This window comes from Condylura cristata, unplaced genomic scaffold, assembly GCF_000260355.1.
Source record: "Condylura cristata isolate star-nosed mole 26May11 unplaced genomic scaffold, ConCri1.0 scaffold00018, whole genome shotgun sequence".
Classification (NCBI taxonomy): domain Eukaryota; kingdom Metazoa; phylum Chordata; class Mammalia; order Eulipotyphla; family Talpidae; genus Condylura; species Condylura cristata.
Genome location: NW_004567119.1, coordinates 12,143,287 through 12,163,379, shown reverse-complemented (window position 1 = coordinate 12,163,379; position 20,093 = coordinate 12,143,287). Strand labels below are relative to the sequence as shown.

At 46.7% G+C, this 20,093-nt stretch overlaps 1 protein-coding gene across 3 annotated transcripts in view; it reads right to left on the bottom strand.

Moving 5' to 3' along the window:
* Window positions 1-20,093, bottom strand: part of TRIM2 (tripartite motif containing 2) — a 110,145-nt gene that overhangs the window by 55,086 nt on the left and 34,966 nt on the right. The window lies entirely within an intron of this gene.

Genomic DNA, 20,093 nt, shown 5'->3' with positions numbered 1-20,093 from the left:
TCATAAAAAGTAATAGCTACAACTGACTTGCGCAAAGCAGGGATCGGTACATAAACAATAGCTGCCATGGCTCTGGCTCAGTGTCAGAAACGCAGACACCAGTCGCCTGGACACACGGTCGCCCTGGTTCTAGAGGGAGGGGACCCTCACCCGACAGGCCCCAGACAGAAAGTGGTGTGTGTGCTTCTCTTCTCGAGAAACCCAGCTGTAAGAAATGTCCTGAGGGTCTCAAGGCCCCTCCAAACAATACAGAGGAGGATAGAAGAATGTGTGGTGGATGAAGAAAAGTGGAGAAAACTGAGGGGGGATGTCAGAAGGATCCCAGCAGAAAGCAGGCCACATCCTGCCACGGTGGAAAGCAGATTGCAAACGACTTAGCTGTACAGACAGATAACCCCAGTAACCGCCAAGCGGCCCGCTGGCCACCCCACCTCTCCCTGCCTCGCTTCGCCCGCCTCCTCTTCCTCCTGCCCTCCTAAGGATCTGTGGATGGGAACAGGAGCCCAATGCTTCCCTGCTCTGTGATCTAAGAAGACATTTACTTGTCTGGTTCATTCAAATTCCTCCCCTGCTAGAAATTCTTCCTTTAATGCTGAACAAACTCCTCATTCCAGACACACTGCAATTAATAATTCAGCCTATTTCTCTTGGTCCAAGAAATTGTAAAGGCTTTCTTTTAAAGCCACCCCAAGGATCAAATCCGAGTTGGTACCTTTTCTAAAACTGTGTATTACCTGTGTCTGAGCGGCCTGACTGAGGTCCTCAGTCCACCCAGCATGCTGCCCACCGACTCAGGGGATACATCCCTGGGAAGAGCAAGGACAGGCACATACATAGTTCCAGGGACAGAGAACCTGCTGACTCCCTGCAGAGCTGCCTCTTTGGCTTCACTGCTCTCTGGTGAAGCAAGCAAGGCTTCTTTAGAAAGGGAAAGTGAGAGCCTAGAACCCATGAGAAACCCCGGCCAGAATGCACCCAAGGCCTGCATACCTTCCCTGACCCTTCAGGAAGCACAAGCTATGGTCAGTGAGCCTGAAAATCTTCCTCATCTGGACTGCACCGTGTGGACTGACACAGCACACTTAAGGTACAGGTGTGCCCTCTCTCAAATGGATCTCCAATTTTAGACCAAAAAGCCTAAATTGGGGGGATAAACACCACCACGTTCCTGTCCGGTGGGGCTCAGTTCACAGGTGATGCTGACAGGAGGCCAGGCCTCCACCGCAGCCCTGGCCTGTCTGGGCCTCCTCCAGTGACCTCCTCAAGCAGGAAGGCATGAGACTCGCCCTTCATAGAATCAGGGGTGTCAACAAGACCACAGAGATGATACTGGTTTGAAAGCCACAGAACACTAACTGGCACCAGTCCCCTGTCAGCATGCTCATGTCTCGGCCCTCAATGCCTTTTTTCTGAACACCCAGACTCTGCTGCCATCCTGAGGGCAGTCTCATCTGCACCCCAAGATGTGAGAACAGGCTTCCCAGGACCTGTCATTGAGGCATCTATTATTTCAGGCTGAGGTCACTCAAACCCCTGCAGGCCTGCGAGGAACTTTTTACCACTCCCTAAAATACCTGGGAGAATGAAAATTGGGGTTCTTACCCAGAATTAGGGGTTTTACCAGAAATAAACTTTCCATCTGAGAAACCTATCTAGTTGGCAGCGCAAGCATCTAATTACAGGTCATCACAGGTGTCACCCTCTCCTTGTCGCGAGAGTCCCCTCCTCCCTCTTGGCAGCCCTGGCCCCTGACCCATCCCTGAGTTCAGTAGATGGACCTTCATTTTGCCTCATTTTCTTTAGAATCTATATCCATGTTGATTCTCCACATACATGTAATTTTTTCACATGTATGCAATTAAACGTGTTATTCTCTCCTAACCTGTCTGATGCTAATTTAATTGCTCTACCAGCCTCAGAACCCTGAGGTCCATGGGGGAATTTCCTCTTGACCCCTACAACATTCAGTCTGGTTCATACCATAGTGATGAAGCACCAGGAGTCAGGGGAGGCCATTAACACCCCCTCCCCACCGTCACGCAAGAAGCAGGTGGCAAAGTCTTACGCACTCAGACCCCACAGACACCTCTGTGCAGACCCCACTGCCTCGACCTCCCCGGGCCTGGGAAGGTCCTCGCAGTCTGCCTGGGATTCATCGTGATCGCTTCCCTTCTGCAGAGACGATGGAAAAGGACCGGAAATGCTAGCACAGGCCTTGCTCAGCAAGAAGAGCAAACCACGTTGAGGTGTAACACACACGGACCTACACAGCTGGTGTGCTGGAGAGGGAAAGGCTCCGAGGTCATGAATACGCAAAGGCCACAGGCACGCAGCAGGAGTTCCCAAGATAGCAGGGAACTAGGAACCCCCACCAAAGGCCCCCACCCACCCACCCAAGGATGGGAGCCCTCAGAGGCTAAAATCCCAGCAGCCACATAGCAAAGGGCAGCAAAAAATAAACTATGACTTCCTGTTAGAGGGGGATTCACAGAGAAGGCAGACTCCTGGGAATAGAAAGAAAAAAAGCAAAACCAAACCAAAACACAATAGACAGAGGCTTCAGAGAGTACGAAGCAGCACATCTGCACAATGACTGTGACCACAGAAGCTGGCACTAAGACAAGCGCGAAGGGTGGAGGTGAGGTAGTCGGTTGTGTGCAGACTTCACAGGGGGCCTTGCAGCCCACCCAGCGCAGGTACGTCACAGACTGGCAGGCCGCTGGCATGTGACGGCGGTGTGTTCATTCTCCCTCACAGGGCCACCATAGAATTGCTATTCTGTTTCTGAAAAACTGTTAACGCATGTCTGTTTGCCCCCAGGAGTGGAAACGGAAGGACCCAGTCTTAATCCAGACTTGCCCATCAAGCCTATTCCCAACAAAAACAAGCTTTATTTCTGGGTTTCTATTTATCTAAACTACTGAGGGCCCTCCTGGAGTCTCCGGACCATCTGCCTGCCTTCCTTGGCCTGTGCTTCTGCTCTTCCCTCCAACTTCTCTCTCTGATGATGGTGACTTTCCAAGAACCAGCCAACCTATTATCCTAAATTCAAATTTTCTGAGAGCTTAAGTCCCGGGAAAGAGGCTGACACTCCTTTAAAAAAAGACAAAACTGGCCGTCCCTGGTGGTGCAGCAGGTTAAAGCACAGCACTAAGAAGCTTACGCCACTTCCACATGAGTTCAATTCCCACCTGCTCCGGAGATGATCCACATGGCCCCACAGACTTCTGATCCGCCCGCTGCTCCCTTCAGCAGTGTACTTCATCAATCTGCCTGTTCTGCTCCCAGCTCTGTCTCTGATGGATCCTCTCACCGCCCCCTGCACCTCTGGCCTGTACCCCAGTTCTGTATGCACAAATAAATAAATCTTTCAAACAAATAAACAAAGACAAAATTACTGAGTCTTGTTGGGTCATTCTTTCAGGGTACTTAACACCTGAGGGTCTGCTGCTCCTGTCCCCCTTGTTGCAAAGCTGCCCCCACTGCCTTACTTCTCTGCCTGAACAAGGCTGCAGACTTTCCTGGCCGTCCTGCCCTAAGTGGGCGCTTGCTTTGGTGTTTAGCACTGAGAACTGCTGCTCCCTGCAACCTGCACCCTACAGGGACAGGGTCCTGCTCAAAGAGGAGGTGGCACGTTTGGCTCTGGTCCCCCACTTCTGGATGCATTTTACCCAGGGCTGGGGGGCCAGAGTACCTCCAGAGAACAGTGTCACAGCCAGTTATAAGTGAAATGCTTTCCAAAATACTTGTTACGACTGAAGCTCAGCTACATTTTCTGTTACACCCCTGCTAGTTCGGAGCTCTATCTGAGACAGGATAGCTAAGGAAAATGGTGTAGGCAAGATTATCAGGAGGGTGCACCCAGCTGAAGAGCGTCATGTTGTCCATATGAAAAGATGTTCATCCTCTTTCCAGAAATGGTTTTCATTCAGTTATCAAGGTGTGCTTCATAGCATCTTTCATGGCTCCTGGGTGAGTATACATACTGAGAGGAAGGAAGGCCTACAACTTTCTGACTTTCTCTCTAACTCTGTACTTCTGGACAACGATCAAGAGGGGCCTGCGCACAAGGTAATCTCCTCCATTCACCCTTTAGCCTCTGTGATGCATTTCCTTGTTGTGACAAAAGCACCCAAACCACTCAGGATCACAGGACACATGGAAACCCCATCACTCACCATGGGACATAAACCCGACTCTAGAGCAAGCTACATGGGCTGTAAATGCCTCACTTGTTGGCTCAGGCTGGTCCCTGACAAATCTTTATAGCATTTCGAATGTACTCACCCAGGCTTCTAGAGAATCCTGGGTTATTCTCCCTCTGTTTATAAACCTTATATGACATACTTTCCTTCTGCCTGGAAGACCAGTCCTTTCCTTCTCCTGCTAGAGATTCAAAAGGCCCAGGAGACAGGAGACCCAGAGAAGCACCATAGCTTACTCTGGGTAGGACTAGCTTACTCTGGGTGTGCGCAGACGGACTCACGGGTTACATTTAACTGTGCATACCGGGCCTTCTCCCTCCAGGAAATTATGAGATTACCACTAGCCGGGGCCTAATGCTTTTTTGACTTGCATGGTGCCTCCTGGTCAGTGTGATGGGCCGAACTGTTTGGACAGTGCACGTCCGCCTATTCAAACAGAACTGGGACATGTCATCCTATCTGCTGGCCACTCCCTCTGCGTAGGGGGCTTACAGGCAAGGGTTCATCCTACCCTGAGTCACTGTCGATCCTGGTCCTATACCTGTGATGGTCCTTTTCACTCTTTGCCATAATTATTGGTTTACTTGTCTGCCTCCTACGGCATGAGCTCCCAACCCAAGCTTTATTCATCTTTTTATCTCTGGATATATAGCACTGTGTAGATAAAAGTGCTTAGTAATTATCAGCCATTTAGTCTACGAATATGACGTTTCTCCTAAACGTGCTTTGGTTTGTGGCACATGAAAAGGAAAAGAAGTCACATGTGTTTAGCAGCACCTGTTACCTACCAGCTTCCATGCCAGATATCGCATTTATTCTTAGTATTCACAATGGCTTTATTCAAACTTTGGTTCATTAAAGAATCCTCTTATAAGAGATGAGAGGAGGATTTTACAAACATATCTAAAGACCTACTTGATCTAGTTTGAGTTAGTAATATTCTGGAGGTTAATAGTCTTAACTCTGTAACTCCTCTCTTAACTTGATGATAGAAGTCTCTAGAATTCTTTGGAAAAAAACACACAAAGTATACACTGATTGAAGAGGCTGCTTTAACATGTAGCTCACGTTTCTGTGTAATTACCAGCCACCACTTCTGTGTGACATGTACCTACCACAGCACGCGGCACCACCACCTTGGCACTGATGGCCGGGCCGCCAAGAATCTGGTGGCGTGCTGGTCCCGACTCAGTTTATTCTGGTTTCAGTGGCTGGTGCTGTTGCAACACCACCCACAACCTTTGCAGTTGGCACATCACAGCATCACCCCTCACACTGTTCCTCAGAGCACGTGTGCTTCAGTTATTACATGGGTATCATTTTTTAAAAGCTGGGTGAAAATGACCTTTAAAAATAATTCCATCGTGTGGACACCTCTGATTGTTTAGCTGTTACTGTCCTGTTTTATGGTCTTTCCGTTCCAATGTCAAAAGCACACAGAAACCATTTTTGGGCTATCACCGATTCATTCCACATGTCTCCCTGTCTCCGCTGAGAGAAGATGTGACATTTCACAGCAGCCAATTCATTACCTTTGGCTCCATGAAATTTGCTTGGGTACAAATTATGAAATGTGTTATGCTATGTGTCATAGCCTATTAATTTTGGAGATTAGTGCCCATCAAAACACGTAAACAAGTGAGAACTGGCAAACTTTTCCCCACCCCATACTAATCTGGTTCACCAACTTGTTTCTGAATATTTTTAGAGGGTGGACTCAGGCACACAGCAGTTACTGTCACTGTGAAATTAAGGTCCACTCTCAGGGGGTAAAAGGACAAATAAATAAGAAAGCCCAGCTGCCTGCACCCCTTTTCTTGAAGGAAGGGAAGAATGGAGGTTTAGCTTGCTGTGGACTAAAAGACACAGACTCAGCTCACATGGAGCCAGGACCAGCCCTTAAAATCACCCCACTGCATCTCCCACAGTGGCAGGTTACCCCTCCCCACACCCCAAGCCTTGTGAGAGGCGAGAGGAGAGGCTGAGCTGGAATGCAGGCTACCAATGGACCTTCTAGTCTTTGAAAAAGAGAGAGAATTGGGTTTCTATATTTGTCAGACCACTCACAGGCTACCCTGGTTTTACTGTTTAATAATCCAGAAAATATGCTCATCTGTGTAGCCACTACCCACATACCACCCACCGGGGCATTTGGACATTTAAATTTTCACAGTTGATATACCTGAACTCTATTTTGTTTGATTAGTTACCATGCTCCTAAGTAACTAAGAACCACACTTACCAGAGTTGAAGGTCTACTGAAAAGTGAACCACTGATTCACCATCAACTCATCAAACCTCTGTAGTGACCACCTGGCACAATGTGGCTGTAAGATGGTGCAAATGGAAAGCTTAAATGAGCTCTACTTAAGAGGAAAGAACAAGGGTTCAATTACAATCCCTCCTACCCACTATCTAAAAATTAAATCAGCACAAGAAAAGAGAACCAAACCTAGCTAATGTTTGGTCCTTTTCATTTCCTATAACACTGGTGAAAAAAAAAAAAGCAACACAGACACCAACTTGCCATCAAAAATGGGTATGTAAATAAGCTGCCGGAGAGCGCCATCTTCTCCGAGAGAGTCTACAACGAGTTGTAGAGTGTGCCGGGGAGGGCTGAAGAAACCTAGCCTTAATAATTTGTTTAAAAAAATGACTGAGAGAAGTTTCTAGAATCCTCCTGTGGGAGCCTTTGGAAGGACTTCAAAGGGCTGTGAGACGATGACAAGTGAAGTGGGTGAAAAGTAGGTAGTTCAGGTATTAGGTGACTCCGAGCAGAAAGAACAAGCGTGGACAGGCACAAGGGAGCAGCCTGGCGCTCCTGTGGTAAGGCAGAGGTGGAAAGAAGGCCATCTCACGTCTGCCCAAGTGCCAGTGCTAGTTGAGAGCACCAACCAGAGTAATTTAAGAAGACAGGAGAGAGTCTGTTTAAAGCAAACTAATCTGGTTGCAATTCAGAGGATGCATTTCCTGAAAGAAAGAAGGCAGGGACACAGCAAGGAAGTTACTGTAACAATTTGCTTATCCATCTCCCATTCACTGAGCACTTATGGATCTTACATGTCCTGCATCTGCATGTACGCAGGAGGTCTGGGATTCAGTGAGGAACAGGAGACAGAGCCCCCAGGAAGCAAGGGCGGGTTGGAAAGGCTACATCTCTGATCCAAAGTCCCTGAGAAAGGAGAGCACAGGGTGCCCGGGGGCTCAGGGCCTGAGACAGGCTTCCCAGGAAGGGACACTTGGGTTGAATGTTGAGGGACAGGTAGGGAGGGTTCGAGGGAAGAAGACTGGAAAGTGCAACTGTCAGGAGGAACAGCTGGTGCAAAACTGGTCTTCAATAACCTGATACGAGTGGCTCGCAAGGTCTGGTCAGGAGTAGGGGGGCTTCTTCAAAAATTAAAATATTTGTTATGATAAAAGTCAAATTCATTTATCAGCTACATACTTAGTATGTGCCAGGAGCTGTGCTTCATGCAGTCATTCAACTCTTCCATTGTTACTCCCACTTTACAGATCCACAAGCTTCAAGTGCCTCAGAAACTTATTTCTCAGGATTACACAGCTATCAACAATTGACTAGCACATTCTAAGCCTTTCAGACTTCAGCATCAGTTTTGAGCCTTGAAGGACAAAAGTTAGCCATTGAACAAAATGGCGGACCACGCATTCTAGGAAACCTGAAGGTGCTTAGATGTCACAAGGGCAAGGCCAACTTGCGAGGAGCCTGAGAGGACTGGAGACTGCAGTGCGAGGCAGAGGGCTGGAGAGGAGGGTGGAGAGGCAGTTGGGGGCCAGGCGTGGTGCCCTGCTTTGTGGGCTACGGGTTGTCAACCAGCCTGGGAGCTTTGAGCATCGCCGAGGATCTGGAAGGATGGAAGGTCGGGAGGGAGATGCATCCAAGCAGAGACCTGGCAACACAGGGGGGGACAGAACTTCACTAACTCAGAGAGCCATCATGGTGATGCAGGTTTAGGGTCCTTTTGCTTCAAGAAGAGTAAGGTGGCCCCCGGGCTGTCTAGGTGAAGATGAATGGTGGCACCCCACAACGAAAAGTGACTTCTACAGGAGCTGCAGAGGGACATGGGAGCAAGTCAGGGCAGTGCAGGGGAGAGACCTGGAGAGAGAAGGTGGTGAGGAGCTGAGTTCAAATCTGGGTATCTTGAGCTAGTGATGCCGTGGAGCGGCTCCATAGAGATGTCATCGGGCTGTTGGATTCAAAATTCTGAGCTCGGAAGAAGGTCTGGGAAGGAAACAAAGGTCCAAGCACTGGAGATCAAGCAGGAAGGAGGACAGCCGCAAGTTCTGACAGCTAACTGGGGCAGAGTCCTGGTGCTCTGTGCCTGCGCTCTTTAACCCTCGCAGCACCGGGTCACATGCAGTCGACACTCTTACTGCCAGAGACAGGCTCGGTATTGTTGGGAGTGGCCAAGTGTGGAGATTTACTGACAGGCTGGATAAGGGCAGTAATAAATTAGGCCTTGCCTCCAAGGGTGATAAGGCGGCAATAAACTGCGCCTTGCATCCGGGATGGGGCTAGAAGGTGATAACGAACTGGGCCTTAGATCAAGGGACACAGAAACAAGTCGCCCTTTGGAATCTGAGCTTAGAATCTATACAAGAGACCATTCCCCGCCTAGGGCTGCCAGTAGCTGCCGACCCCACTCTAGGGGCTCCGACCCCACTCTAGGGGCTCCGTCTCAGCTGCTGTCCTGGAGCAATAAATTCTGCTTGCTCAGCCTTTCTGCCTCGTCTTTCTTTCTTGAGGCTGGTCACAGAAGTTGGGGCAAAACAGGTATCTCGTGAAGCACAAGGACCCCGCCAAGGGTCACACTGTGAGTAGTGGTCCCTTCACTTCTCCCCCTGAACTTCCCAATGTGATCCAGAGTAGAAGCGTGTGGGACACCATGGTCCAGGGCGGACAGATATTTCACTGAAACAAGAATTGTGTGAGATAACACTGAGTCACACTTAGCCCTCTGCAGTTTTCTATTTTATGTCATTTTTAAAATAGGCTGGTTGCAGCCCAAAACACGATTTCCAGCCCACTCCCGAGGCCACAGTTTGAGAATTACTGTTCCACACCCTCCCACACTGCGCGGGGTGTCGGCAGCGGGCAGCAAGCTCAAAGCGAGATGCAGGTAACAGCACCGCCGTTAGGCAGGAGCTGCGCTCCGGGTGATTTCAAGTCAAACTACACGAGGAGAAGAGAATCTCTTCTGCTAAGCCACACCCTGAGGACACACATCTGTGGAAGCCGTAGCTCTTTGGCGTGAGTCATTTATGGCTGTCACACACATTTATGGGGATTAAAACTGTTCTGGCTGCCAGGTTTCCACATGGTATGTTACAGGAAACGATGCAGGTCCACTGAACTTTGGAGAATGTTGCGTTGTTACTTCTGAAATGGCTACGGACTCTCGTGGCAGCAGGATGTGGGCAAACTGCCCAATGAAATCAGCTGCGAGCCTGGCCCCCACTTTGATATGATTCCTACAGACAGACATGGCAAAAGGGAAAAAGAGCTGCCAGGCAGAAGTCAGGGAAAAGGACGTTCAGCAGCTTGCTCAGGAGGAAATGGCTTTGGTAGCAGGACTTTGCCTGCACCCCCAAAATGCCATTGACCTTGGTGGATGTGTGTGTTCATCCCTCCTCTACTTCACAGGAAGAGGGACATGGCATCCCGGAAGGGTGCACATTCCTGTATGTAAAAGACAGCTCCAAATCATGACTTTAAAGTAAAATGCTCCTCCCCCTTTCTTAATTGTATCACCGTTCTGTGATGATCAGGCTCTTCCCTGCCTCCCTTTCTTTAAAAAAAAAAAAAAAAAATTATTTATTTATGCACACAAAAATTGGGGTACAGGCCAGAGGTGCAGGGGTTGAGAGAATTCACCAGAGACAGAGTAGGGCCCAGAAAAGGCAGATCTACTAAAACCCACCACTGAGGGGAATAGCAGGTGGGGCAGGAGAGGTCTGCTGTGCCATGTGGGTCACCTCCCTCGCCGGGGATCAAACTCATGCTACGGATAGCTTCATAGTGCTGCGCTTTAACCCCTTGTGCCACCAGGATGGGCCCATTCCCTGCCTCCCTTTCCCTGACACCTTCTCTTCCCACTGTTTTCATCTGAGCTCAAACCAAAGTCTCCCCCAGCTGACCCAGACGGTTCTCTTCCTTTCCAACACCTACTATCCTTGGATCCTGACACTGAAACTTCTCGAAAGTCTCCTTCTTAAGCACTTGACTGGTTCTCTAACTCTCAACATGCTGCTCTGACTCAGGAGCAATCCTTTAACTTTGGGAATTCGCCAAAATACCATGGCCACTGTGTGTCTACATTTGCCCCTGGTGGTTCTCCCTGTCTCCTGGATGTAAGGATTGCTTAAGTGCCTTTGACTCCCAAATCTCTGTGTCAAGAAAGAACAGTGGACTCTGGCGTCCTGACAAAGCTGCACTCGGCTTTGTTACCACTTCAAGTTCAGCACGTGCAGTGACCTCACCGAAGTGACCACCTCTCCATTAGTCTCCTCCCAGCCCAAAGCCCTGAAGACACCTCTGAAGAGCCCTGGAGAGTCCTCTGTCTCGCCCTCACAGTCCGCCATCAACATCAGCGGTGGCACAAGTAAACTGGCGTGGCCTACACTACAGTGGCCTGCGATTCCCACTGCTTAAGGCTTTCCAGTGCTTCCTTTGACATGTCTTTGGAGTTACCTGGTTCCCCCATCCTCCACGCCAGTCTATGGCTCCCTCCCGCCCCCACACCCTCAGTGTTCTGCCTCCCACTGTCAGTCCATCTCCTGCACAACCTTCTCTCTCATACTCCGTTGCTCACAATCCCTGAAAGTCTCCTGTAAGAGACTAAATAGTGTTCCCTCCCACCAAAATGTTGAAGTCCCCAAGTCACTCAGAAAGTGGCCAATTTGGAAGAGGTCATCAAGTTAAAATGAGGTCGCAAGGGCAGGCCCTGATGCAACAGACTGATGTCTTTATAAAGAGGGATGATTTGGAAGCAGATATGCATAGAAGGAAGAGAACATGGAGACGCGGGGGCAACACCATCCATAGCCGAGAAACACCCGAAGCCACCAGAAGCTCAGAACACTCCCAACCGTCTATTCTGCTCTTCCCATTTCTCTCCTCCATCTAAATCTTGCGCAGTCTTTAAGCTCTAACTGAATCTCTCTTCCTCAATTATACTTCCTATGTTTCTCTCTTCTCCGAGATGCCACTGTATTTGCATCCTTATGTTGTGTCTTATTTACAGTTCCCTAATAGTTTCTTGTATAATATTCTTGGGTCTAAAGTTTAATTTTAAGTGATTAATCTGTATTGGAAACTGCTCCCCCAAGCATCTTCCTAGATCTGTTTTCTTAGTAAAGCATCCTTCAATCCTTCTAGAACTACCCACAATGCTTGTATTTCTTTTATATGTCATCCAATCCAAAATTACTGAGCATTTGGGGTTAATGAAAAGGGTGTTCTCATTATGACACCTAAATCTGTTTTCTGGAAAATTCACTGGATTTCTAGGAGCCTTAGTTCCCTTGTCTCATAAAAATGTCACCTCTCAGGCTCATTGTAAAGTTAAGGTGGAACAAATTATGTGAAGGTAAATTTTAAAAGACAAATATTCACTCCAATGTGAGATTAAATCATCATTATCATCTGTTCCATCTAGCAAGCAGCAGACCTGGTGGAATGACGGGTTGAGCTAAACGGTTCTTCTAGATTTATGCCACTACTAACAGTGTGAAGGAAGCTGCAAAGCACAAGCTGGTGGCCAGCAGTGATCTCCATAAATAAAAGCGAGAGAGCACACAACGGCCTCCATCTACCTAGGGTGTGCAGTATCCCCGGCTCTTGAAAGAAACAGCTGACAGTTCCTGACCTACTTGGCTCTGGTGCGATAAATCCACAAGGCAGTGCTTTCTGTTCTACCCAAGTCAAGAGTTTAATGTCTTGGGTTGTTTTTTTTTTTTCCTAATTGAGTTCTACTGGCTTTATGATTGGAAGTAAACCAGTATCACTAAATATGCCTGAATGCATCAAGCAAGTCGACCTCTGTCAATTCAGAATCTCAGAATGATTCATCCCATGAGCATCCCAAGTCAAGGAAGAGCTATAAACTCTTACCACCGATGTCCAAGGAAGACAAGTTTTAGTAGAAAGCAGAGTTAGGAGTCATACTGAGAGCATCCTCTGATTAAGCCCCAATGCTCAGCAATATTTGATCGGATGACATGTAGTAAAATAACCAAGAGCTGTGTGTGGGAAGTTCTAGATCTAGGAAGGTGGCTGGAAAAGTTGTTTCCAGTACAGATTCACCACTTGAAATTTAACTCTCAACCCAGGAATTTACAACACGAACCATTAGGAGGCTATGAATAAGACACAGAGTCAATGTGCTTGGCAGGTACTTTTCTCCCCAAACCATCGAACTTTCCCTACAAAACAAGTCCTAAGAATTAAAAAACATTTAAACGTTTCTACTTTAAAGGGATTAAATGAACTCTTCCTTTTCTATCATCTTTGACATTTGATTACAAACTTTCTACAGGGAGTAATAATTTTGAATAATCACATGATCATTCTTCAACTGTGGACACGGCATAAGAATATGCATGTTGCCAAAGTTGGATGTGCAAACTTTAGAAAGGAGGTCCTGAGGGGTTTGGGGACTGGAAAGTAGATCTAAGACCCAAGGAGGTCAGAGTCTACAGTTGATGTGGCTTCCCCTGCTGGTCAACTCATGAACTCCAGGCCCCCTTGGTCACCATGAACAGAGCCCAGTGGAAGGCTCAATACTCCTGCAGAGACCTGGCAGGGTGCCAGTAAATGCAGGTACCCTAGAGAGCGGATGTGCAGGAAACGGGTTAGGAAAGGAAATCTATGTAGTTTTGTATAGATTTGATTTCAGCCTTGGAGCATCCTGTGTGGATTAAGCCCCAAACCTGCCAAGAATATTTTGTACCGCATGACAAATGAAAACCAGCTTCCCATGCAGACGGAATTCAGAGTTTCATAACCCAAAGAAATCTGTCCTCCTCCTGTTACAGGAACTGCTTTAATATTCAAGGCAAGTTCTTCATTCTTTCCCATTCTTTATATATTAAAAAAACATTTTCCAAAGTAGGGAGAATTTGATCTGTGATAGATGCTTATTAAATTCAACACTCTTGTTTAAGCAAAAACAATTTAAGCGAGAAGTAAAATGTTTACAGAGAAAATCCTGGGAAAATCCGGTATCTTTTCCTTTTAATGAATTGTGTTAATAATGAATAAAACAAATCTTTTCTGGGGTCTGGAGCTGATGCAAAGCTATTAGAGTAAATGTCACAAGACAATGTGGGATGGTTTGTCCAGGGCCCCAAACAAGCTTCCCTTTTCAGGCTTCCTAGGTGGTTCATGTTGTTTTGGAGGGTGGTTTGGTGGCTTAGAGCAAGTGTTAGTCTCAGGCATCCATTATTTTGTATTTTAGGTTTCTGGATTATGAAGGAAAGGGATGAAGGATGCTTGAAGGGTGATGGCTACTTGACAACCGAAAATAGGGAAAATCAGCAAAAAGATTGCAGTTAGTCTCTGGTGAACTTTCCTCTAAGCAAAGAACGGGTGGGCCTGTCACCTCACTTTAGGGACTGTGACTTCTGGCTTGGGGCAAGAGAGAGCAGTGAGCAGGTGAGCGCAGTTGTGGTAGAATGTTGCACTGCGTCTGTAAAACGGAAGCGGCTTTAAAAATATATATATATTCTTTTTAGTGGTCCTGGGTACCTTCATAATATTCTATATAACTACTTGTAAATTTGATTTTGATCAATGACATCATTATTGGTGAAGATTTAGAAGCAAAAAATCCTCCAATCTCTGTCATTTGCTTTCCACAGCCATCAAAATGCAAATGTTCAGCCCTCTGGAGTATCTGTGCATGTACTTCAGGCTGGTGAATAAGAGGGTATCCAAAAAAAGTGCTTGCATCTCACAAGAGGTTCCTCTTTATAATCACTGCCTTTGACAGTGAGGACAATTATTTTGCCTTTCACTGGCAGAATCCAAAGCACGGAGGACGCTTTGGGCAGATGCTGAACAACAAAGCAGAGCCAGCTGCCCCAAATTTACAAGGAGATAATTCACTCCTCAGGACCGAGACTACCACATGCTGAGCTGGCCGGTGAGCTGCTGCAAACTGTGCAGTTAATTTTGAATGACAGAAAAAAGAGGAGGAGTCAGACCTGACCCCCAGGCTTCCCTTCTTTTGAATATCCTGCATGTCCCTGCCCTTCCCCCACCAAGCGCCTCTTTGACTGGTTTCATTCCCAGTAGAATCATAACCAAGGCAGCATTCTAGCAAAAGACAGACATGTGGTGGTGGTGGGGGGACACACACACACACACACACACACACACAGAGGCAAGCTAACAAGATGCAAATCCCACTCAATGTGGCTAATGCCTTTTTATTCCTAAGTGAACACCCAAAAAGCTCCCCCTTGAAGGCAGGTCTATAGGACAGCTTTAACCCCATCGCTGGCCCGGCAGCAATTATTTAAATAAATTGCAAATGGTCTACAAAAGAGGTGGCTCTGTCTTTGTTTAGTCTGAGAGGCTGTTTCATGATTAAAGACACCTGATCTCATCCTCTTAATTAAGGAGAAGTGCAAAAAGATCAGTGGCCCTCCAGCAATGCCCCCTTCTGAGTCATTCTGGTGCTGGCCAGGTCATTGCTGGACAGTGGTGGGAGAGGTACAAGATACAAACAGACATAGGAGACTGAGGGTTAAGTAGCAAGTGTCTTTTTGCCTAGGCTGTGCTGGAAGAACCAAGAACACACCTTTCACTGCCAATGAGAACAAACCTCAGTCACTAGGCTGCCTTGACCTCGGGAGGTGGTTGCAGCTAAGCTTTCTGAAAAGACACAGTGGAATTTCCAGTGTAGGATGTAGTGCACACAGAAGCAGGCCCAGCCATAGACCTAGCCCTGGTGAGGAAGATAGTGTTGGGGGTGGTGGAGACCTGAAAGTCCCCTTGAGGCTTAAGTGTTGCCTCTTGCGTTACTGCACTTTTCAGATCACAAAGCCGGGGGTGGGTTTGAAAGATAATATTTGTTCAATAAATCCCGCTGGCTGACAGGATGGTCTTGAAAAGCATCTTTTCTTTCTTCTAGCTGACTGGACAGACTCCTCTATAACTAAAGGTCTTTCACCTGTTTCGTCTAAATCTGATCTTTCTTTTCTAGACTCTGGGAGACTTTGTGTATGATTTGGGCTTCCAAATCATCATCCTGAAAGTGGACGAGAGCCTGCTATCATGCTAATCCTGACATTAATGGGAGAAAAATTGGGCAGAAGACAGACTCTCTGCTCTTCTTGATACAGTTTTGGCTGAGATCGATGGCTACTTTTAAGATACAAAACACTATCCTTCAGACAGCAGGCACTGACACCGAAGGCGTTTACGATAAAGATGTGGTTTAAAGAGTTGATGATCCTCACCTCCCAGAATGCCAAGTGCTCTGGCAGATTTCTCCAAATTGTTCTGCTTGACTGGTTTGACTGCAGTTAGGCCTGTATTTGAATTACTAGCTGAGCACTACAAATATACCATACACTGCTACAGATGATGAGATACGGTTATTTTAGTTTGACTTGGGAACACATCCTAATCTTCCTGGTCAGCCCCTCTGAGCCTCAGCAGTATGTTAGGCAAAAAGAATGTGCTGAAAATTCTGAGAACATGTTTCTGTTCAAGGATTCAGGTGCGACTCAAAGGCAAGCTATTCAAAAGAAACTGGTCAGCAGAAGAAGGAACACACATTAGTAAGGCAAATATTTGCCAACAAAAGCTTAGTTTCTGGAGTCAAGTTTCCACTAAAATCTAAAAAAGTACATAAAAGCTAACCAACTAGTAGACAGTGGTTCTGAGAAACTCGTTCACTGCCCTTCATTTCCTCCCCCTGCTTATCTCAGAGACTGCACTTGTCTATTCTTGTAAAATCAAATAGTACCCACACCCAAAATCAGTCATTCTCTTCCAGGGGAAATAATAAACTAAACTCACCAAAAACTTGCAAGATTTTTGCAGACCTGCCAACTAGCTCATGAGTCTTAAGAGCTAGTATGCACGAGCATTAGAAATATTGCTGGTGGTCCCTCCCTGATGGCACAGCAGGTTGGAGCGCTGCCCTGCTAAGGTAAGCCAAACCATGGCTGCTTCAGCATGAGTTTGATCCCCACCCCAGAGCTGACCCACATGGCGCAGTAGACCTCTCCTGTCTTGCCGGCTGCTCCCCTCAGCAGTGTACTTTATAGATCTGCCTGTTTTCTGCTTCCTACTCTGTTGCTGGTGAATCCCCTTGCTGTCCCTGTACCTCTGGACTGTACCCCATTTTTGTATGCATAAAAAAATAAAATCTTAAAAAAAAAAAGAAATATTGTTGATCGAGTGTGACAGTTATTCCAGCCTTAAACAGACATCCTGGAATGTATTTTGTCATGAAATCCGAAAAGAAAGTGCCCATTGTTCTGTGGGGCTGATCTCCCCAAAATGGCCAGGAAGGCTTTTCTCAATGAGAGCAATAGAGGCCGGTGGATCTGGGGAGGTCTATATGTGCTTAAAGAAGGCGGATTGTTTTTGAGAAAGAGCAGTGAGGGCCTAGAAGGCTAGGAAAAGTTTCTGTCTTTGCCTGAGTCCTTCACCCCTGTCTAGTTGTAGAGGAGATACTTAGAAGAACGTAGCTTGGACGTCTCATCCAGTTATATGTTTGTCAGTAAACAGGTCCTCTCTTTCAAAGAACCCCATCTTTACTCACAATAAGGACAAAGTAATGCCCCCCACACCCTCATCTGTCATGTGACGTCTCCCCTCTCTTTCCTTGATGTCCAGATTCCTAAACACTGAATAAATACTCCTGGTATGCTCCATTAGAATTTATACCATGTAACTGTCCATCTTTGCTAACCTGTCTGATGCTGTTTTGATTACTCATCCCACATGAGAAGAACCCAGAGGGGTACAGGATGGCTTCTTTTGTGCCCTGACAGTTCCTGTTTCCATCTTTGGCAGCAGCATCTAAAGCATCTTGCCAGCACCTGCCGGCATAAACTTTCAGAGCTATACAAGTCAGGTTCAAATTGCCTGTTGGGAGCTGATATGCCAAGATGAATTTGGAGTCAACTAAAAATGCATTTTAGTGCAGTGGTGAGAGAAGAAGAAAGTTCCGATATTGTTCCCACCCCAGATTTCACGGTGGCATTTTCAGGGTTCTCAGTCATTGCTTTGTTGTCTGATAGACCATTTCCTTCTGGTTGACCAAATTCTTTTTTTTTTTTTTTAAGATTTATTTATGCATACAGAACTGGGGTACAGGCCAGAGGTGGAGGGGTGGTGAGAGGATTCACAAGAGATAGAGGAGGGAACAGAACAGGCAAACCGACAAAGTACACTGCTGAGGGGAGCAGTGAGTGCGACAGGAGAGATCTGCTGCACCATGTGGGTCACCTCCGGGGCCAGGGATCGAACTCGCACTAAAGAGACTGTGGCCAGCTTGCAGTGCTGTGCCCTAATCGGTTGCGCCACCAGGGAGGGCCCCAACTGATCAAATTCTTAACAGGCAGCACTTGGAGAGGTGCTGAGTTACTGCTGCTCAGAAAAGGTCAATTAAACAGATCACACCCAAGCCACAAGGGATATAGCTAACCTCTTCCTAGTCAATGGACAGAAATTCAAAGATAGAATTCAAAACAAGGGCAGCCTAAGGGAAGATCAGCCTTTACCACTGAGTTCTCAGGGCTCTCCCTGATCCAGTCACACTCAGTGTCGTATAAGAAGCTCCTTCGAGATGGAAAAGATGCAGTATATGTACACAATGGAATATTACTTAGTAGTCAAAAAGATAAGTCATACCATTTGCCGCAACTTGAGTGGAACTGGAAGGGTTTACCCTAAGTGAAGGAGAAAGAGAAAGAGAAATACTGGATGGTTTCATATGTGGAATCTAGAGAAACCAAACTAAGGATCAGACACAAACAGTAAGAGACCCTTGATACAGACAGTAGATTTGAGACACTCAGGAGAAAGGGGTGGGGGGAGGGAAAAGGGGACAGTAGAAAACTCGGGAAGGAGAGCATAGTGAGCTAAGGTGGAAAACTATGGTGACCACACCTGAGAGAACTCCTTATTGGAAAACAACAACCAAACCAAACCAAAACAAAACAAGGATGTTTAAACACTTTTTTAATAAAAAATTAAAAAAAAAAAAGTTCCCCTCATCTGTGTTTCAAGATGAAGTAGCAATAACAAGCTGACTCATCAGGAGATCATGCAAGTCAATATTAAAATAATGATGCAAAAGAATTCAAGATGTATATGCCCTGCTTTCTTGTGAAAGACACAGTGGGATTTCCAATGGACTACTCAGTAGCATTTCCCAGGAAAATCAAAGTGGATTTGGAAGAATGCTCTGAGAATACCAACAAGGCATCCAGTCATTTAACCAAATCTTGAAATGGAAGGGTTAATGATAGCCCAGATTCCACCATGCAAAATGGCCTCAAGGTAGATACCTAAAAGGGTGAGTAGAGAAAAGGGCAGAAAGAAAAGGGAGGTTAGGGGAAGAGAATGGGGCAAGTGGGGGTGAGAGGAGACCCGTATTAACCCTTCTGTGCCCATTCCAGAGCACCACCGGTGACCCCTCCATAGAAACCCTTTCTAAAGGCAGGTGCCCAGCCTTCATCAACCACATTCATGTTACCTGCAGGGAGAGGAGGGGCAGAGGTTTTTTGTTTGTTTGTTTGATCCTTAATTGCTACCTAAATTTGAAGAGGAAGACTGATATATCTCCTGCGTCATAAAGAATTCCAACACACACTTTGCTTTTCTGGTGAAGCTTCCGAGAGAGTCAGAGGGCTTTGAATCATTCCTGCTCTTTTGTTTCTTTCAGCTGAGGGCAGGTGCTAGGTTTGCACAAGGATGAAATCGGTGGAAATCTGAGACTAGAGGTCAAGTAGAGCTTGAAGGCAGCCAGCCCAAATAGTACCCAGTCCTAGCCTGGTGAATGAACCGGAAATATGAGGTGGCATGCATCAAGATCATCATTAAATTCCAGCACACTGATAAAATTTAGTCTTTATTTTAAAAAAGTAAATAGCTAAAAGCTGGTGAGTGAAAAATGGCCTTGGTGTGCACCCCTCAAGAACGGATGTCCCATCCTGGGGTGATCTGATCTTTGGGTATCTGGAACTTCAAATGCCTTGTAATTTACTATTTAAAAAGCATTAGAATCTAAAGCTGTCTGTTCTATAAATAAAAGTTGGTGATTTGGAGAGAGGAGAGGGAGATGGAGGGAGCAAAGGGTTGAAGACCAACCCAGTCCTGTGACCAAGGTGGGGGGTGAATTTAAGGCTCACAAAATGCTTTGGATCTGACAGATATTCCGTGTAGGGCAAATAACGTCCTCCCCACCCGCAGCTTCTTATTCAGGGATAAGCAGTTTTCTACACGAGACGTGAATTTTTCAGAAAAAATTATCTATCAAAAGAGACCTGAAGACCCTCAAAAGGTAACCATTCCCTCCTCTATTAAGTCAGAACCAGAATACGAATTTAGGCAGAGGACAAACATGGGTTAATGGAGAGGACATCTATTTGAGTAGTTCGGTTTTAGGGGAATGAGCAAAATTTTAAAGAGAGGGAAACCATCTTTGCAAAAATTAAAGACTGCAGAAAAATCTTAGCGCAAACTGACATTAAAAGCTTTACTTCGGAAGTTCTGAGCCTACTTTGTGGAATCGCAGAGGGTCCAGGCGCCCGGAGGCCCTCGCCAGCCCGCGGGGGGACCCACGTCCAGGCTCAGCCCTCCCGCAGCACCCCTGACAGCGCCTGCAGCCGCGGGGCTCCGCC